The sequence below is a fragment of the Saimiri boliviensis genome, chromosome 10, assembly GCF_048565385.1.
Source record: "Saimiri boliviensis isolate mSaiBol1 chromosome 10, mSaiBol1.pri, whole genome shotgun sequence".
Lineage (NCBI taxonomy): Eukaryota > Metazoa > Chordata > Mammalia > Primates > Cebidae > Saimiri > Saimiri boliviensis.
The window spans coordinates 111051043-111071536 of NC_133458.1; the positions used below are offsets into that span (position 1 = coordinate 111051043).

The window sequence follows — 20494 nt, forward strand, 5'->3', positions numbered from 1 at the left end:
ACTGAGCTGCCCCAGTGAATGTGGCAGAACACAGGACAAGCACAGCTGAAATTAAGGAGCAAACTCTATCATTAGGCCTTTTTTTCAGAAACTGAGGCTCAAAGGAGCAAATAGTCCACTTACAGCCGCAAAGGTTGTAGGTGGTCTGGATTTCTCCGGAGGATGTGCCACGCAGTGGTTCCATGAGTGGCTTCCGGGTCCCTGACCATCTCCCCCAAACACAGCACAGGCTTGGCCTGCCCCTCACAGCTGACTTCCTCCTTACATTGGACCCCAGGGCCAGACTAGAAAGCCTTGGATTTGAGGGACAGACACACGCTCCACAGCCAGTACTTTTGTAAAACAGAAGCAGCCTCAACCCGTTTCTGGCAGATGGTACCTAGAGAGCTGGAGACTTGTGTGGTTTCCTTTGCAGAAATCTACTGATTTCTGACGGTGAACAGCCAAGGAAATCCAAATTCCCATAATTTAGACCCAAGAGCCTGAGCATCATATAAGACTGAATCACTGAGTTCTCATCTACCAGGAGAATTAAACGTATCTTTGTTAATCAGCCCAGAACCACTAACACCTGCTACAAAAGCGCCTGCAGGGATCAGAGCAGGTGCAGGAACAGCAGCCCCTGGACCTCGGGGGAGAGGCTGCAGCAGGGGGCTCTGGGACAATACCTTCCTCTCAGCTGCCTGACAGGCCAGTGGGCACTGATTATTTTCAATAAAATAAATGTCATAAAATCTTTGAAGTTGTTGGAAAATAGCAAGGAGATAATGGGATTTTTTTTTTTCTTTTTCTGGTAACTGCTAATGACCACATTTCACCCAGCATAGTTTTGTTTTCTTGATACTTCTTCTTAGTTCATGAAGTCAAGATTCATAATGTCAGAAAGAAACATTTTAAAGCTGTTAGATGCATAGACTGAGAAGAAACCATGCTAAACTCCTGAGTTTCATGGTTGATACTCACAGACCATTTTTTCGCATCAACTTCTCAAATGTGTCAGCGGCCGTCAGATACCTGTGTCCCAGCTTCTCACTAGGATCACCTGCAGAGCTTGCCAGCAACCATGGCTGGGTCCTGGGCCAGGAGCTCCCACGTTGTTCAGTGGATTCTAAAGTTCACCCCAGACCCCAGCAGCCCACTGTGGCTCCTCCCATTTTTCCTGGGCACACCCTTCCAAGCTCACAGGCCTTATTTCCACGCTTAAACCTGCTGAATTGATCCCTGCCTCAGGGCCCCAGCACACCCTCTCTTTCCCTCCTTCAGGGCCTTCCTTGGCCCCTTACCTTGTGGATACCTTCCCATTATCTGGGTCTTCAATCAAGTGTCTTTCCTCCTTCTCCTTCTCTATCACTTTCCCTTCATGGCATTTATCACGACCTAAAACCATCTTGGTTATTCTGGGTTCCCTCCATTTCATTTCAATATATGTTAACTACTTCAAAACTTAAATGAAAATATGCATACTGAATAGAAACAGTTTTCTCTGGGGGTGATGAACATGTTCTCCAGTTAGACAGAGACCATGGTGGCTCAACAGTGTGAATGTAAAAGTCACTGAATTTTATACCTTAAAATGTTTTAAATGGTGAATTTTATACGTGAACTTTTCCTCAATTTTAAAAAACACTCCATTATTCCTACACAAGTATATTTCAAATTTCTTTTTTTAATTGTCACGTAATAGTCATATATATGTATGGGCTACAGAGTGAAGCTTCCATACATATAATGTACAGTGGTCAGATTTGGGTAATTAGCATATCCATCATCTCAGATATTTCGAGTTCAAGTCAAATCCTTTCAGGCATGTTTCATTAGGAGGTTCTTTCATTTCCCTGAAATTTAGAACTGGACATATCCATTCAAGAAAATTATAAAAATTATTATATTGCTACTTCTCTTTATGAATTGGAATTTTTTGGAACCACATGAGGAAAGTCAAGATGGGAAAACTTTGAAATAAAGTATCCAGTTTGATCAAAAGATCCTTGACATTTTTGTTGACTGGCTTAATTCCAAATAAGTAAGCATCATCAATGGGAAATTACGAAGGCATTTACAAAATGCTATCTTTAATATAGGAATTTTATAAATTCAGGCTCCGTATAAGATTGTTTGAAAAAGAGTATTTTTGCGCTAAGGAAGTTTGAATATTTTTTAGCTAAATTTTGCCAAACCAGCGTGAGGGCCCTCACATCCTGCAAGCCAGCCTGACGCAGGTTACTGGACCACAGGCAGCTCAGCCCCCAACGGCTGCTCCTGGGGCTCCTGGGGGCGGCTTTGGGGTTGCCAGGCACCACCTTCAACACAGCAGCATATGTGTTCTTCACACCTGAGGAGTGGTTCTCCTTAATTCACTGAGTCAGAGTTCATAGATTTCTCTTGGGAGGGGTAAGACCCACCCCACTCCACCCTATCTGGCAAGAATCTTTTTGTATTTACAGCACAGTAGGAATGTAGGCATGGAGGCGGCCTCTGAGCCGACTTCAAGCAAAGTCCCAAGGAGATGATTTAGGCCGGCAAGGGAGGAAGAGGCATGAGGAAGCCATCAGGGCAGAAAGGAGCAGCCACTGTGTCCCTTCAAAGAAAACTCCCAGCATGGGTCCTGGAAGGGGCTTTAGTGGCATCTCACCCATGGCTGCCCTACTCCAGACAAAATGAAAAAAAAAAAAAGAGATTTGGGGAAGAGGAGGGTTTGCCCAGAGCCCCACGCTCTCTTCAGTACAGGATTGTCCTAATGGATTAAAAAAACAAACAAACAAAAAATGCAGAATCCCTCTCCTGAGTTGCTCACAGTATGTTCTTGCCTTTTGCTAGTGCTTTGTCTTCTAGAACTTTCCAGATGGCACCCTACCCCTTCCTTCAGAAGCAAGGTTCCTCGTTGTCTCAGTTAAGCATATTTCCTTTTCCAGAATTTCACTGCAATTTCCCCTATTCTGTAACGTTTGCTCAGACTCTGTGTTGTTTAGTCAGTTGTTATGACTCTCTTGGACTTCTGCTGTCAGTGAGGAACCAAGCGGACACTTGTAGATAAAACACACAGAGCAGACCCAAGTTTCTGCCGCTCGGGCTGGACCACACAGGCACCTTCCCTTCCAGGCTGCAGGGTCTCCCATAGGCAACGGCCTCGTCTCCAGAACTTTCCTACTCTAGGACTCAGGGAAGCGGCTGCCACACCAATGCTAGCATGTGACAAATAGCAGCAGACAGGCTGAGCAAATAAACAGGCCCCCAAAGGCTTGTCAGAGGGGCTGGGCCTCATGGAGGACCAGGTAGACTATCCCAAGTACGGCCTGGCTGGCCAATCAACTGACAGCTGCGGCTGAAGCCACGTGGCAGATGTCTGCCCTATGTGGCTGAGGGAGGATCTGAGGGTCCCCTCTCATGCCAGGATACAGACATCCAGGAGCACATGTAAATAGCCACCAGAGCACTGCAGCGAGGCGGGAGGGCGCCTTGGGGGTGTGCCCAAGCTGAGCACCTGAGTTAACTGTGTTAGCCCACTGCCAGGCGTGGGCTATGTAAGCTGGGTAACCTGGCTTAGCTATATTACCTGAGTTAACTCACTTTCTTATGTTACCTGTATTAGCCCCCAACTCTGTCACCTGTGTTACCTGCATTAACTCACTGTCCTGTTACCTGAGTTACCTGCATTAGCTCACTGTCCTTGATGGTGTCTCTCAAAGCACCTCTGGTAAAGGGATCCAGGTGTGTGTTTTAATGTCCATTTCATTGAAAACTGTTCCTCTCATAAGATACATAAGGTCCTAGAAAAATAAAATGAAGACAAAACACAAATCTCAATTTTTGTTAGAGTCAACAGATAGGAAATTACTCTGCCTAACTGCTATAAAAGTTCACGCTGATTAACTCTCAATTCCTGTTCTTCCTTGTTGCCAATGAGTGATACCCAGCCTTGGTCAGCTGGCCACATCCAGGAGCCTAGTGTGGACCCTCAACCAGTCCTCACCACAAACCTAGGATGCTGGCCCTGCTCCTGTCCGGTGGGAAAGCTCAAGCCCAAGGTTGTAGAGTGTCAGCCCAGGCATTTGCCTACCAAACACCTGGGCACATCTGTGAGCTTGGCTCCCTCCTGACCAGCAGCATGGTCAGGCAGAGCAGGGACAAAGATCACAGACAAAGATGACCCAACATGCATCCTCCCTGGAGGAGGACCACAGACACCAGAGATCAATGGGTGGGCAACCCATGACTGCATCACCGTGTGACAGAGCAAGGGTTGGCGGTCACTTGCAACCACAGAGCAGGAAAGAAGAGAATCCTCCCTGCCAGTAGAGGGAGAGCCCCTTTCAGCCCCCGGGTCATGCCCCAACCTGGAGACTCAGTTTCACCTGCTCAGCCCTCTCCACACCTGACCTTGACTTCCACAAACAGAGATGATGGTTTATGTATTTCCATGCCCATCCCCCTTCTCACCTAGCAAGGCATCTGCTCATAAGCAATACCCAGGAGAAGTTATTTAAAGGAAATAATCAGCAGAAAAAATGTTGGGATGCAGCGGCCTCTTCAAGTCCCCTGCCCACCCGCACCCACACATCCTGTCATAATAACTACAGTGTGTGGATTCCCATTACTCCCTTTACAGAGGAAAAAGTAAGATACTCTTGCCCAATATATTCTGGGGCCTCTGGGTCATCCAGGGTCACAGTCATAGTCCAGGGGTTGAGTTTTGTCTGTTCTGCCTCCCGTATTGCCCATGACCTCCTCACCGAGAGGAACCTGCTCATCCCTGTCCCATAACTCCAGGCACCGACCCACAAGGAGGCCAAGTGCAAGACACCTGCTCTGATATCGTTCGTTCCAGAAACACTAGCACCTTCTGGAGCCCCATTCCTGATGCCAAGACTTAAGTAGTCACAAAACGCAGTGTCCCCTATCCTGCTGGTTGAAAGAAAGCATTGAGGGCAACTCAGAGACACCAAGGAAGGAAATGCTTTTCAAACTTTGCAGACGGTAACATGCAAAGGGTTTGAATGTCTCCTACTGAAGCTTTTGTGTTAAGCAACCTGAATATGAAATCAGGAACGAGCTGGAATGCTGCCTCAGACTCCTCAGAGCCTAGAATTTCTCCGACCTTCCCCATCATTGGAGCTGTCCTGTGAGTCTGAACATGCACCCCGTGTGGACGTGAGTGAGTTCACTCAGTGAAAAGCTCCCGCGTGCTTAACTCTCACAGCTCACCTTTAAGTGACTGTGTGGGTGACTTCTTCCGTTGCCCAGACAACCACACTGTCACTGGCCCTTTAGCTGTTGACACGTTAGGCATGCTCCACTGCAGGGTGAATCAGCATTCTCTGTCTGTGGAATGAAACAAGGAAATTAAACATTAGAAACTGCTAAAGTGGCAGGAGGGCTGAAATAAGAAATGCACAAGAGGTGATTCATCCTACTTTGATTCCATGCCTTGGCCAGATACACGAGTTAACCCTGTAATGCCCACTTGGGACCAGTTGCTCCTGGCTCTTAGGCAAGCACAGCTCCCGGCTGCAGCAGGCTCTGACGACGCTCTGGTCAGGGATGGCAAACACAGCTCCTTTGGGACCAGCAGACAGCATCACTGCATGGAGAGGCGAAAACTGAAAAATGCCAGCTCACCCTGAATGCACTCAAATCCCTGTCTTTTCCTCAATACAGGTCAAAACAATAATCCTGATTCAGCCAAACTGTGATCCCTGAGATATTCTTTCATGAAGTACTTCTTGCTGACAAATCGGCCAACACTCTATTGGGATAACCCCTGCTAATTTTGAAAGGTTTTCTATGTCCCTTATTTACTTCCAGCTTCATAATGATATAGAGATTCTAAGGTGGAGATTCCCATTCATCCCTTTACAAGGGAAGAAAAGAGACACTCTTGCACGAGATCTTTAGACAAACAGCAGATCCCTAACTATAGTTGACTCTGAGAGTAAAAACCCAGTGCTCTTTGCCCAATAAAATGCCGCTTCTCAAGTGAAACAAGCTAATGTGCCTCTATAAATCACCTATTTTGTGGTTGCTCCTTATTTTGAGCCTTATTTTTAATGGCTTCTCTGGCTGCTCTACCATGCAACTGAACTCCTCATCTCTAAGGGCCACATCTATCATGTGGGGTAAATGAGATCATTTCAAACCCTGGAGTCACAGACCACGAAGAACCTTGGCGGTAAAAGGGGCAGAGTAAACGGCACCATCGCTGCTGCGCAGCCCCATCCACGGCACCTGCCGCCGGCTACCCTGCACCAAGTCCGAGGGCAGCAAAGAGGTCAAGTTCTCCACTCCAAGGGTGTCCTGTGTCTTTCTGGGCACCAGGTAGTGGGGCTTGTGGTGATCCCTGGGATGCTGAAAAGGTAGGGTTGTGTGAAGATGAAGAAAAATAACGTGTGTCTAGCACTATGTAAACTGCAAAAGCATCGAGGAGGGCATTACCCCATGAGAAATCAACAGACTTGCTACAGCCCACGTGCAGTACCTGAGGGCGGCTTTGCAGGGGAGCGGCTCCACTTCCAACACCCAAAGATTACCCTCCACTTAGAGCTCTATCTTCCTATATTCCCATAGCGTTATAAAGAGAATCCAAAGACGATACCAGCCTTGCTGGGTGCACCTGGTAATGTTTGCTTCAAGGCCAGGGCGTGGTGGGGGGGTGGAGCTGAGAGATCAGGGTCCCCATCCTCCAGAAGCCCCACACAATGGCAGCTGCAGACATGGAAAGAGAAAGTTGTGGGGAAAACAAAGTAAGTTCTACAGTAAAGCTCAGAGCTCCTTGCCAGTTAATCAGGCTGGCTGAGCTGATCCCAACAGGCTGAAGAAAGGTGAGCCTTACCTGCGAAGGAGACTCTGGACACCAAGACCATAACAGTATTTGAGAATCATCCCTGGGATGCACACAGGGACATGGGTTGCACCTGGAGCAGACATCAGGATTCTGTAGGCCCTGGCAGTGTGGACGGAGCCCTCCCAAGGTTGGCAGAGAAGGGACTCATACCAAATCCCTTTTCCAGGTGGCTGGAGGAGCCCTTCCCGCCTCCATGTGTCTGTAGCATGGAGCTCTTTACTTCCCCACCCAGTACCTTTGATTTTCATCTGGTTAATGAGGTTGAATTAGCTGGTTCTCTAAGGGGACTCCTGAAAACCCATCCTGCCTGGAAGTCCAGATGTGGAACCCAGGACACTGCATGGGCAGCACCATGCCCATCTTCACCTCCCAGCCCTGGTACAGATGGCAGGAGAGGGGCTGGAGCATCCTCCTGGGGCCATCAAGCCTGTCGTGCTGAGGCTGGGCACTATCCTGCTGAGCATTCCCAGTGCCCTCAGTGCTGAGTTATCGGGGGCCCTGGTGGATGCTCCACTCCACACTGATGGGCCTCGAGGAGAGGGAGGCATCCTGAAGAAGGGGCACATGGGGTCTCCAGGAGCTACCATGAGACCAACCTCAGGACCCAGCCTCTGGGCTGACCCAGCTGAGTGTCCAATCTCACTTCACATGGTCTTAAAACCACAAGCCACTGCCGTCTCCCTCACCTGCCCAAAGAGGCGTCAGCTTCCTTTCTTCCTGGACCTCATCCAAACCCTCCCTCTGGGCATCATCCTCAGAGTCTCAGTGCCTCTGTGCCTTGAAGGGAAATGGAAATGTCATTGGCAGCCCCAGCCCTCTCAGGAGCCTGTGATGCTGCCCATGCAGCTTGACGGCCCTGGAGGCTGAGTGCTTGGAGCTGCCGTGTGGACTCTCCTGTAGGAAGAGGTGCCCCAGTCACCTGGGACCAGTCTTCACACCAATTTTGTTGTGCCCAGCCTTCACCCCCACCTGAGGGGTGCCTGAGAACAAGGACACTGCTTACATTTTGAGTGTGTCACCCAAAAGTTAATTTGTTAGGAGGTAAAGCCCAGGGGGAGGTGTTTGGGTCGAGAATTCACCCACACGAATGGGTTAATGCCATTCTCACAAGACTGGGTTAGTTCTCACGGGAATGGACTCACCCTGACAAGAGCAGGCTGCAGCAGGCTGAGGCGGCCTCTCGTGGCTGGCCTTTTGCACATGCCTGCTTCCCCTGCTGCCTCTCGGCCATGTGAGGGTGCAGCACGAGGCCCTCATGAGAAGCCAGTACCATGCTTCCCAGACTTCCCAGCCTCCAGAACCATGAGCCAAATCAACCTCTTTTCCTAAGTGTTACAGCTCTTTTAGAATGTGTCTAGCAGGCTTTTCGGGTTTTGTCAGAAAAACCCTCTTTTCTTTATAAATCACGTAGTCTCGGGCATTGTTATAGCAACACTAAATGGACTGAGACAGACACCCTCTAGCAGAGATAGGAGGTCCCGCCATCCACTAGCTCTAAAATGTCTGCAAAAACATTACTGAATCTCCGCATCTTTCAAAAGTAGATACAACCCCATTTGAATGAGAATTAGGATGCGCGGTGCTGATGTGAGCATTCAGTCTGTGGTGCTGCCTCATCTACCCCCAGAGGGATCAATCCCGCACATCTGTTTTGACTGTGGATTAGCTGAGGCACCTGCCTTGGGGCACACTTTAAAAGCTGTCAGTGTATTACACACATCCTTTTTTCTCCATTAGTGTCTCAGCCTTTGAGCGCCGAGCTCTATGTGCCTCATGCGCCCCGAAGGGGCCCAGCCACATCCTTCCCTGTCAGCCTCCCATGGCCTGTGTGTACCCACGGATCATGCTGTTCTCTTATCCATGCACTCAGTATCACTTGGCTGTTTAGGGACAGCTTGTCACTCCCTCTTCACCCCTGCTGTTGTCCCCAGGACCAGGCCCCAGTGTGCACAGAGGAGGTGCTGGAAACCCATGGAAATCTGCCATTACATTCAAGGTGAGAGCAGGGTCAACTCAAGTAACAGGGCTCTGCATTCAAACCTAGGGAGCAGGGCACCGAGGGCATGGGCTAGGCTCAATCCCCAGGCAGGGGGCTATAAGGTTGGGACGTGGGGGTATAGGATATTTCTATTCTGGGACTTTCTCCATGACTCCCTATGAACCAGTCAGTTCTCTCCCCCCAGAGGCAAGAGTTCATAGATTCCCTGTGAACTCTTGCTTCTGGGAGGAGAGAACTTTCCCAGTCCTTCCTTGGGTGCTGCCCCCACAGACACATGGAGCATCACTGACCATCACAGAGGTGACAGTGACATTGACCAGAGGGTTTAGTGTGAGTAGCCTGGAGGCAGGAAAAGGCTGAAAACCATGTGTCAGGACATGGGCTGTTAAGGAAACCCCTGGAAGGGAAGAGCACATTGATTCCAGTAACTAGGGAGCATTTGGAGATGTTGCATATTGAGCAGACACCCCCATCCTGGGAGGCTGAGCCACCTCCTGATGATCATCGCTGTGCTTTACACAACAGGCCAATTGTGTGGAGGTTTCCATTTCCTGCCTGGGATGGGCAGCGGGCAGCTAAGCAAGGGCTGCCAACCCTCTGAAGCTCTATCTAAACAAATAAATAGGCTCTGCAGAATGAAAGGGGCTTTGTGCATTGTTCTGTTGACTTTGGGAAAGGAAAGCACAATTAACAAATGACCACAGAGGGGACACAGCGGGCAAGGGATTGAGCTGGTTCTCCATGGCCAGGCCCACGCCCAGGAGACAGTGGTGGATGCTGGAGAAGCAGCTGGAGGTGGCGACTGCATCTCATCTGTCTCTCAGGCGGGCCTCCCTGGAGGATCCCTTCACCATTGCAGGTGAAGACAACCCGCAAGGTGGGGAGTTAGCCCTTCTCCAAAGACAAAACAGGAATATGCTTCTTTACCCTCCACCAGGAATGGAACTCAGCCATGTCAAGTCTGATACCAAAAAAGAAAAGAGATTTGCCAAACCCAGAGGGGAAAAGACACAGACGAGAAGCAAATTTCCTTCTCCAAAATTATTCAAAGCTTTAGTTCCCTCCCTCCACTCGCTAAACTGGCAATAACACTTGAACCTTAGGATCCACAATGGTATTCAGAAAGAATGATGAGGAAACCTACAAAGCCATTATTCACTGTTCATACACACACACACACACACACACACACACCACACACACACACACACACACACACACACACCCCTAACTAGAAGTCTACACATTTAAGAGCAAGCAAACAGAAAAATACATTGTTAATAAAAACACTTTTCAGCATATAAATGATGGAGAATGAATAAATGCTGAAAATGACTTGGTGCAGAAAACATAAAGGAATCATGAAATTAACTTTGTACCAGCGAAACTGAAAATAACACCTATTTTATGAAATGAACCAAAGAAGGCAAAAGAAAGAAACTGAGATTGCTTAAATAATTTATCAGTATATTACAAAAAAGAAATCTATAGATCACATCATCTGACTCTTGCAACTCAATTTAAATGATCAAAAATATGAGGCTTATTCCACAGAAAAAACAAAGTAATCTTACATTTTTCTACATAACATCAACCAGAAACTACTACAATCAATGCATGCTTTTCATTTTATACAAGATACTTGACTGGCTGGTAAAAAAAAAAATAAGGTAACATGAAGTTTTCAGATGAATGAAAACTGAAATAACTTATTTATTAGAATAGAATACTAAATACAATAGAATAGAATATTAAAAACGTAAAAAAGGATGAACTTCAGGCAGAAGGAGCATTATCACAGATGGAAAATTGAAGATGCAGAAAGGGATCAAAAGAATTGTGAGACTATATTCAAATGAACACTGTCTGTATCAAAACAAGAACAGTAACATTTTTAGGATGTAGACTATACAGGTGGAATTAAAATACATGACAACAAGAGCATAGAAATCAGGAAAGGGACAAATTGAACTAAAACATATCATTAATGTTTGAATTTTATAAATGAAGAAGGCTCATTGTCATTTCTAGGAAATACTACAGGATGATTTAAAAAAAAAAAAAAAAAAAAAACTTCAAAACTACCAGGAAGAGGCACTATAAAATCATAAAATTAATCAACTAGGAAAGCTCCTTCTAACTAGGATAGGCTCTCTATAGCTACATAAATCACTGATGACAACCAAAATATCTAGTGAACAAAAGGCAACCAATCGTGCGGAGGGTCAAATGGCAAAGTAGTCTATAAAAAGGTGTTTTCTAGTTTGGTTTTTTCTTCTTTTCTCTTACAGCATGGACCCAAAGGCAATCCTAATCACAGAAGGTTCAACACTGGTGGTTAAGAATTCACAGATTCACCACATTAGGCCTGAAACCCCCCTCCTAAAAAAAGGCTCCTGAGGCTAAAGGAGCGTACATAGGAATCCCCTATTTTTCCCATTATTTTCTTTCCAAGATTCCCCCCCAGGGTGTGCCTGGTCCTGGAATGCAGCTTAGACAACTAAACGTCCTTCAACTTGTAATGGGGTAAAAAAGCTGTGGTGCATCCAAAGTTAATGTTATTGGCCAATACCTTTCGGTATTAAAAAGGAATGGATAATTATTACACACACACACAAAAGGAAAACATGAATGAATTTCAAACACATTGTTTTAACTGACGGAGACCATGATCAACTGTGATCTGACTTATTTGACATTCTGGAAAATTCAAAATTGGAGGAACACAAACACACTCGTTGTTGCCAGAGAGAGGAGGCGAGAAGCTGACTGAGTGTGAATGGGCAGCGCAGGGGAGAGCTTTGTAATGGCGCTGCCTTGCGGTTATGTAAGTGTGTGCATTCACCAATCTCATGTAACGGTATACCAGAAAGAGTGAGTGTTACTGTAAGCAAAGAAAAAATCAGGAAAAGAAAAATCAACCCAGAAAAGAAGGCAAGAAAGAGAAAAGCCTTAAAATCAGACAAATAGAAAACACACAATTAGACAGTTGGTTTATCCTTCAATATATTAATAAGTACAGCAATGGTAAGTAGACTGGATATCTGAGTGAAATATCAATCCCTAGATTTAAATATCAAAATCTAATGATGTGCTGTGCAAAGGACACACGTTTAAATGTACTGGGTACATGTTGAAAGTTGTAAGAGTAAGTAACTGTGTAGGTAGCACACACAACTAACTAAAAGAAAGTCAGTGTAGTTCTGTTTAACTTCAGAAGAAAATAGATGCAAAGAATTCTAAAGAAGGCCAAAGAATCACTAGAGATGAATACAGTTGTTTTATAATGATTAATGATTTGCTAAACAAGGAAGATAGTAAATATATACATACTTAATTCACATGGCCCAAAAATATGTAACAAAAATTGAGAGAACCGTGAGAATAAACTGGCAAATTCACAATAAGAGTAGAAGATTGTAATACCTATCTCTCAGTAAGTAACAATAAAACATACAAAAAATACAGATCTTATCTAAAATCTGAGAAACATGATTCCTAAACTTGACCTAGGAACAATGCATCCTAGGAACAATACAAAAATTGTAGAGTACATTATGTTGTCAAATGTGCGCGCGCGCGTGTGTGTGTGTGTGTGTGTGTGTGTGCGTGTGTGTGAAAAGGACAGCTAAAAATTAACAATCTAGACATCTATTCCCAAAGATTTAAAAAGAACACTAAAATAAGCTTAGAAATAAGAAAGAAGCAAATAATAAAAAGCGAGTGCAGAAATAATGAAACGGAAGATAAATAATAGAACAATAGAGAGCCAAAAGAAATAAAAAAGTTTATTCTTTGTAAAAACTAATAATAAAACTGAAAACCTCAGGCAACATTGTTTAACAAGAGAGATGGCATAAATAATCAATATCACCAATGAAAAAGAACACATTATTTGAGATCCTGTCCCCATTAAGAAGATAGCAAGAAGATATTATAACCAACTTTCAAGTCAATAAATATACAATTTAGTTGAAAAGAATAATTTCAGGGAAAAATAACCTGCGAAAATTGACAAGTACAGAAAGAGAAAACATATAGTCCTAAAACTTTTAAAGAAATTCAATCAGAAATTCAAAATTTCTGATTTTAGATTTTTTCACAAAGGAAACTCCAACTTCAGTGGTTCTACAGTGAGTTCTAGAAAGTCTAAATGATTACGGCCTTACACCAACTCTTTGAGAGTGAAAGAAAGGGAAGATATACTCCCTAACTTATTTTACCAGACTAGAAAAAACCTTAGTAAAACTCAGTGAGACAACCTTGTAGCCAGAGATCAAAGTTAACATGCTGGTAATACGTTGATATTGTGCTGTGATGCTGACACTCTGATATAATGTGTGAAGAAAAGAAGTTTGCCTCTATGACATTTCCTCCTAAAACCTGTAAGCCCAGTCTAATTATGAGAAAATAACAGACAAGCCCAAATTGACAGGCTTCTTCAAAACTCCTGATCATTACTCTTCAAAAACTTAAAGTCATTTAAAAAAGAACAAAATGCAAAACAATCACAGATTGAATGAGAATAAAGAGATATTATGTCTAAATGCAACAAGGTATGCTAGATTGGAATCTCAGAACAGAAAAAGGATCTCAGAGGAAAAAATGCTGAAATCTGAATAAAGTCACCAGTTAGTTAATGGCTTTGTACCAATGTTAATCTCTTAATTTCTTTCTTTCTTTCTTTTTTTTTTTTTTTTTTGATGGAGTCTTGCTCTGTTGCCCAGGCAGTGGTACAGTCTCAGTTCACTGCAACCTCCACCTCCTAGGTTCAAGCGATTCTCCTGCCTCAGCCTCCGGAGTAGCTGGGATTACAGGCATGCACCATCATGCCCAACTAATTTTTGTATTTTTAGTAGAGATGGGGTTTCACTATGTTGGCCAGGCTGGTCTCAAACTCCTGACCTCAGGTGATCCATCCACCTTGCCCTCCCAAAGTGCTGGGATTACACGTATGAGCCACCATACCTTGCTAATTTCTTAATCTTAATGTACTATGGTCATGCCAGATGAATGAGGGGAAACTGAATGAAGGCTATGTGAGAATTCTCTGTACTCTAGAAATCTTCTAGAAATCTAACATTATTTCAAAATTAAACATCTCTTAAAGAGTCAACAAGAGCAGTACAAGAAAAAAAAGTATGTAAACCCCAAAATCGTACATTAAATAATTAGCAAATTTAATGCAGTAATTTCAAAGAAGGAGGAGGAAAAAGAGAAGAATGAGAAGCAGCAGGAGCAGGAAAAGGAAAAGAAGGGAAGAAGAACAAATAACCAGGGCTGCTAATGATCAGGAAGACAGATTGGTTAAACATTAGGAGAAAAATCAATGTCATTCACAACATTAATAAACTAATGGTGAGTTCGTTTGCTCGTCTTCGTAGGTGCAGAGAAAAGTATTTGATACATTTCAACTGTCATGCTTTTTTTAACTTAGCAAAACGGTAATAAATAATAGTTTTCTTAACCAGATCAAGGGTATCTATAGCCACAGCAAAAAACATAATAAGATCTACAGCAAACATCAGATTCCAGGAAGAAATATTGAAAGTGTCCATTCAGGAACAAGATCTGTCCACAGTGAGAGAGACGGCTTCTGGCAGAGAAAGAAGCGAAACCTCCAACCTGAGGTTGTGACCACAGTGAGCCCCAGTCCCACCTCCCTGCCCAAGTCTACTTGTTTTCAACTCCTTGCTTTTTACCTATGTCTTGTAAAACAGTAAAACTATAGCCTCATGGTGTAATTAAAAATAAACAATTCAGGTGTTTGTTCATTTGGGGTCATGTATAGGATGGAATGGCCACAGGTGGGGGTAAGAATATAAGCATAATTAAAACTAGGTTTAAATTCATTTTCATAAACTCCTACATCAGCAAGTAAAATTTTACATATAATCCTATGACCTTTCTGCTTAAAAGATATAGTCATCTATTTATTGCAGTAACCCTCTCAGAGCATAACACTAAGAAAACTCTGATCCGACAAATAGCAAAACCCACTGCCAATGAATGAGGGCCACCGTGTTCCAATAAACCTTTATTTACGAAAATGGGTAGCTGGTTGTGACCCCTGAGCAGCAGTTTGCTGCCTCCTACTCTGAAGGGAATCGGTGCCCCCACCCGCCACACCCAGGGCGCTGCTGCCTCTCCACTGTAACTTGTTTTTCCCCTGGCTCCTGCAACCCTTTACCTGCAGAGGATGCAGGTGCACTCCTGTGTCTGGCTGACTCTCGCTCCTGGCTGAGCCGCTCTTCGGTTACTGGAGCCCCTCACCCGTGACTGCTCACTGATGCTGCTCTGGCCTCCTCCAGGGCCACTCCCCTTCTTTGCTGGGTGATTCTACCTCCAATGCCTGCGTCATTTCCTCCAAAACTCTGGCTACATTAATCCTTGTCTACAAGCCTGTCCCGTCTGACCTCCTTTTCTCCTGGGCCCTCGTCCTGTACCCACTTCAGCCTTCCACTCCCAGATCTGCGTAAGCAGTAACTCCAGCACTGCCCTGACAGGGTCAGGACCCCACTCTCTGATTACCATGCCCTGGCTATCCAGATCATTCTTTGAGCCCCATCAGTATATATGACACATTCATCTAGCCACAGTCTGTTGCCCTGGGCTTCTTGGTATCTTCTCTTTTCTCTGAGAGGAGCTTACATTTCCTCTGCTTTCTGACAGGTCCTTTGGCAGAAAGTTCTTGGGTTCCAAAAGGTGTAGTATGAAGAGGAAGCAAGAGAGGCCTGAGGACTCACACCCGGGCGCCTGATCAGAGCCTCACTCCTGGTGCCTGTTACACCTGAGAACTAGCCCAGGTTTGGGAAGAGAAAGACCTGCTTTTGACTTCCAGCAACTCCCCTGAGGCACAGGGGATGTGTGCCTGGAAATCCCTCCCAGCACCCTGATCCCCACTCCTCTCAGGCTGCAGGTGCATCCAAGTACCTGGGTGGGTCTCGGGAGCAAGCCTGTACCCCAGCCTTCTCACTGCTTCCACTAGTGAATTCTAAAGAGAAGAAAATTACACAAATTATACACATTGTCTTCTAGGAAATAAGATAACATATCCCCAACAGACTGTGGGGGATGAGGCCAGGATAGTCTTTATAACAAACTCAAAAATTATACAATTTATATACGTAGTAAAACATTACACTGTACCCCATAAATATGTAACTATTTTATGTCAGTTACAAACAAAATAAAACCAAAAAAGCAAAATACAAACCACTATCCCAAGTGAGTATACAAATAAAAATCCTAAACAAATTCTTACCAATTCAAAAATAGCAATATGTATTTTTTTAATTCCACCATAACCAAGGAGGTTAATCCTAGGAATGTAAGATTGACTCAATATTCCAAATTAAATTAATGGCATTTATTATATTAAGACTTGAAAGAATATGATCATATCGATACCAAAAAATTAACAAAATTCAACATCCAAGCATGATAAAACTTCTCATCAAATCAAAAACAGTAGGAAACTTTCTGAATTTAATAAAAGCATTAATAAAAAATTCTACAGCTAGCATCATACTTAATAGTGTAAGAATGAATGCCTTATCACTAAGATCAGGAACAAGGCAAGGTAGTCTATTCACGTATGCCACAACAGGGATGAATCTCAAAATAATTACGCTGAGTAAAAGAAACCAGGAGAAAAAGAGTAGATGCCATATTATCTCACTTATATAAAGTTCTTGAAAAGGAGCTCGAAGTGGCACCAAAGATGCCCTTGGGTAAGGGCACAGGATTGACCCTGGTGCTGGGGACAAACCAGCTGAATGAAAAGCGCTCCTAAAATCTTTCCTGTCTCTTTTAAGACCTCACTGGACAGAAAGAGATCATATTAGACTCATGGCCTGTTTGAAGACTGTATGTCATGCCCACAGGTAGACTCAATTGTAAGCATGTTGACATTTGTACTAAGGAGACAAGGTATGTGGGCCGTGCACTGGGACCCGTTTGAGAATAAAACCTCTAATTTAAGATTGTTAAGGTGGCTATGTGAACACAGAGATGAACTTTAATTTCCCACACACCAGAAAACACCGTGTCTAAGAATTTGTCCTTCCAGTTCACGTCCTTTGCAGGAACATGGACGGAGCTGCAAACCATCATTTTCAGCAAACTGACACAAGAACGGAAAACCAAACACTGCATGTTCTGACTCAGAAGTGGAAGTTGAACAATGAGAACACATGGACACGGGGAGGGGAACATCACACACTGGGGCCTGTCGGGGGGTGGGGGAGCTAGGTGAAGGGTAGCAGGGAGGAGGGGGGAGTGGGGAGGGATGATAACATTAGGAGAAGTACCTAATGTAGACGATGGGGGGTTTGATGCAGCGACCCACCATGGCACATGTGTACTTATGTAACAATCCTGCATGATGTGCATATGTACCCCAGAACTTAAAGTATATATATATATATAATTTATCACAGCCAGCCCAAAGAAAAGGCAGTCTCAGTAACAGAAACACCAAAAATTTTAAAAAAAAAGAAAAGAAAAGAAAAGAGAGAGAATTCATCCTTCTATCAGTGCTGTGAGATAGGTACCAGTGCCCTTACTTGGTCCTAGAACTGAGGCGCAGAACCTGCCCGATCTCAGAAAGTTATTGAGAGAACTGAGCAACAGGTAAGAATAAACTCAAGTCTATTGTGATCAAAGTCCCCAGTCTCTCTCACTGTTCTGAAGTTTCGACCTTGAAAAAAAAAAGGTGGATGTTAGAGCCAGGAATTGCCTCTGTTTGAATGGCCAGGAGACAGACAGGTAGGTCTGGTCATGTAAATTACTGTGTAGGCAAGGGTGTGGGCGCCCACAGGTCGAAAGTAGCACTATTGTGAGAGAGAGAGCCATGACAGGAGAATCACTGTCCTAAGCAGAAACCTCCCTTCCATGGGGCGGGTCCCAGGGGAGCTGGTCTTCTGTTCAGAACATGTCGGGGTCCCTTAGCCGGAGGCCTTTCGAGCATCTCCAAACTGTCTGACAATACGAGACAGCACTAACTCTGGGGAGGCCCTGTCTCCGGAACACGGATTTCAGTGCTACAGGCACCACTATCCCAGTCCAGCATCTCCAGTCGCCTTCTTTTCTCTTCCAAATCTCAGAATTCTGCCTTCCACAGGACACATGCATGATGCCAACACCGTCCCCTCTGAGCCCTCCCCCTCATCCCTCCAGGGACACAGAATGACTTTCCGTGGATACCCACACTTTCTTCTTGGTTAAGACTCAGCTCAAATGCCACCACCTCTCAAGAGCTTTTTCTGACCACAAGGACAGGTTTACCACTCCTCCAGCGGGTTATAAATGCACCGGGCGGACCCCTCTGTTTTCTGAGCTGTCACACTGCCTGCCACTGTCTGGTCTCTGATGAGTCTCTCCAGTCAGCCTGTGAAACCCGGCAGCTAGCACATAGAGGTGCTTGGTGATCATTTATAGACTAAGTAGACAGATGAACTCTTAATGATGTTATTTGTGAGTAAAAATCATTTGTGGTGGTGTTAGCCACCGTGATGCTGGCAGTTGATGGTCCCCAAAGCATCTCCAAGCCCCCTGTATACATAACTCTGGGAGGCTCACCCAGCAGGTGATCTGATGTGGGGAGCGGCACAGGCCAAATCCTGGGGCCAAGAGAGCCCAGGTGCCGCTTGTGGGAGGCTGTGAGCAACAGGCCAAATCCTGGGGCCAAGAGAGCCCAGGTGCCGCTTGTGGAAGGCTCAAGTCCTGATGATTCAGGTCCAGCCCGTGGACGGCACGAGGCGGCACGAGGCTGGTAGCGGCACGAGGCACACCAGGCTGGAATTTTCCAACTGCAAGCTTCCTTTGCCCCGCCTCCCTGCCTGGCTTATTTAAGCTGTGAGCTCAGCAACAATAAACGAGACTTGATCAGACTCCTGTCTTGTCTCCATTTCTCGCGTCTCCTGCCCATCCATCCCCACTCCCTCCCTTCGGGCCCCTGTTGTCGTCCTGCAGGTCGGGACAATCTGATGGAGGGAAAATACCTCCCCTAAGGAGGGAAAAAAAAAAAAAACCTGAAGCTTTAGGCTGAGAGCCACTGAGTCCTGGCAACTGGGTCCCCAGCATTGCTTGCCTTTAGGAGTTTGGCTCCTTCTGTTCTCAGTCTATTGGTGGTCGACAAGCCCGGTAGCCACACCCCAGGGAACACTGAGAGACAGTACTGCTGTCAGAAGAGCCTAAGGAGAGAGACCCTAGCGTGGCTTGTCCAGCCAGGGCCGGGGCAGAAGGGAAGCAAGGAAGCCGGTACCATGCAGCGACCAGGTGCCCTTCAGCAGCAGGAGTGGGCTCAGAGAAACCAGTGGTTTAGGTGATGAAAATAACGAGGCTGACCCCAGGAAACACTAATTACAATCAGTTCAATTGAACTCCCTTAGTGAAAAGAGATCTACGCAGCCTCCTGACATCTATTCATATGGTTATTCGCTACTTTTACCACGATTAGCAATTGTATAGGCCAAGCCCATTCACCAGAGGGTAAAACATCTTTCTCACCAAACACTGGTTTATGTTAAAAACTACAAACCAGATGAATTGAAAGTTTAACAGAATCAAGGAGCATGTCACAAAAATAACTTTTGTCCCGTCCTCATCGTTCCTGCGACAGTCATGTTTTGGGAGGGGCAGGGAGCTTGCAGTTTTATCAAATAAAACTGGCTAAATAGGGCCGGGCACGGTGGCTCACGCCTGTAATCCCAGCAGCACTTTGGGAGGCCGAGGCAGGTGGATCGCGAGGTCAAGAGATCGAGACCATCCTGGTCAACATGGTGAAACCCCGTCTCTACTAAAAATACCAAAAATTAGCTGGGCATGGTGGCGCGTGCCTGTAATCCCAGCTACTCAGGAAGCTGAGGCAGGAGAATTGCCTGAACCCAGGAGGCGGAGGTTGCGGTGAGCCGAGATCGCGCCACTGCACTCCAGCTTGGGTAACAAGAGCGAAACTCCGTCTCAAAAAAAAAAAAAAAAAACCTGGCTAAATAACAAAACACAGTTCTCCCTGTGTCACTGCCTCGAATTTACTCTGCTGTTGCAAGACGACATGATAAAGGTGATGGCAATCTATATAAAATATTGTTACTGGAATAGCCTCTGAACGTTACGGTGTCACTGAGCGTTTCCGTGAGGCCGCGCTGCACGCCTGGCTCTTTGGCGCCCCCTAGCCATCCGGCACTGAACAAGCTTCTCCAACTGCAACGCGAGGGGAAAAAACAGAAGAGAACCAAGAATAAAATACATTTTTAAAATCCTTTCCAAAAAGACATTCTTTCCGAGCTTTCCTGTCCACGCTCCAGGTAATAAAGCTGGGTAAAAAGTGCTACACTAACCAGCAGGCAGTCCAGGCTCCACTGTAACGTTGCATTTAACCAGAACTGCCTACCTGGGACCTCAAGAATTAATTGCATTGGATGCAGAAGCCGAGTCTAATTTCAGAGCCGAGGTCTCTGCGGGTATTGAAGGAACCGTTGTAACCCTAGGGGATTCGCTTTGTTTCCCTCGATTTTCCAGTGAAATCAGAGATCCTGTTCTTGGACGTCAACGCAGATAGTAGAAAGGGTTGATACAGGAGCAAGGACACAGCACGGGACGATTATGACACGGTTTCCTGTAAGCAGGGTTGAGGGTAGCGCAGCCTAAATACT

General features: G+C 45.4%; 1 long non-coding RNA gene and 1 other non-coding gene across 2 annotated transcripts; one reads left to right on the top strand and one right to left on the bottom strand.

Annotated features, from left to right (window-relative positions):
* Positions 1-1714: 1714 nt before the first annotated feature.
* On the bottom strand, positions 1715-15127 carry LOC104651819 (uncharacterized). The gene is made up of 6 exons (XR_745246.3): positions 15028-15127; positions 6473-6699; positions 6150-6342; positions 5412-5578; positions 5203-5319; positions 1715-3767 (listed from the first exon to the last, which is right to left on the bottom strand). It is a non-coding gene; the product is annotated as an uncharacterized LOC104651819 (long non-coding RNA).
* Positions 8166-8228, top strand: LOC120360931 (U7 small nuclear RNA). The gene has a single exon (XR_005577313.1). It is a non-coding gene; the product is annotated as a U7 small nuclear RNA (small nuclear RNA).
* Positions 15128-20494: the final 5367 nt, after the last annotated feature.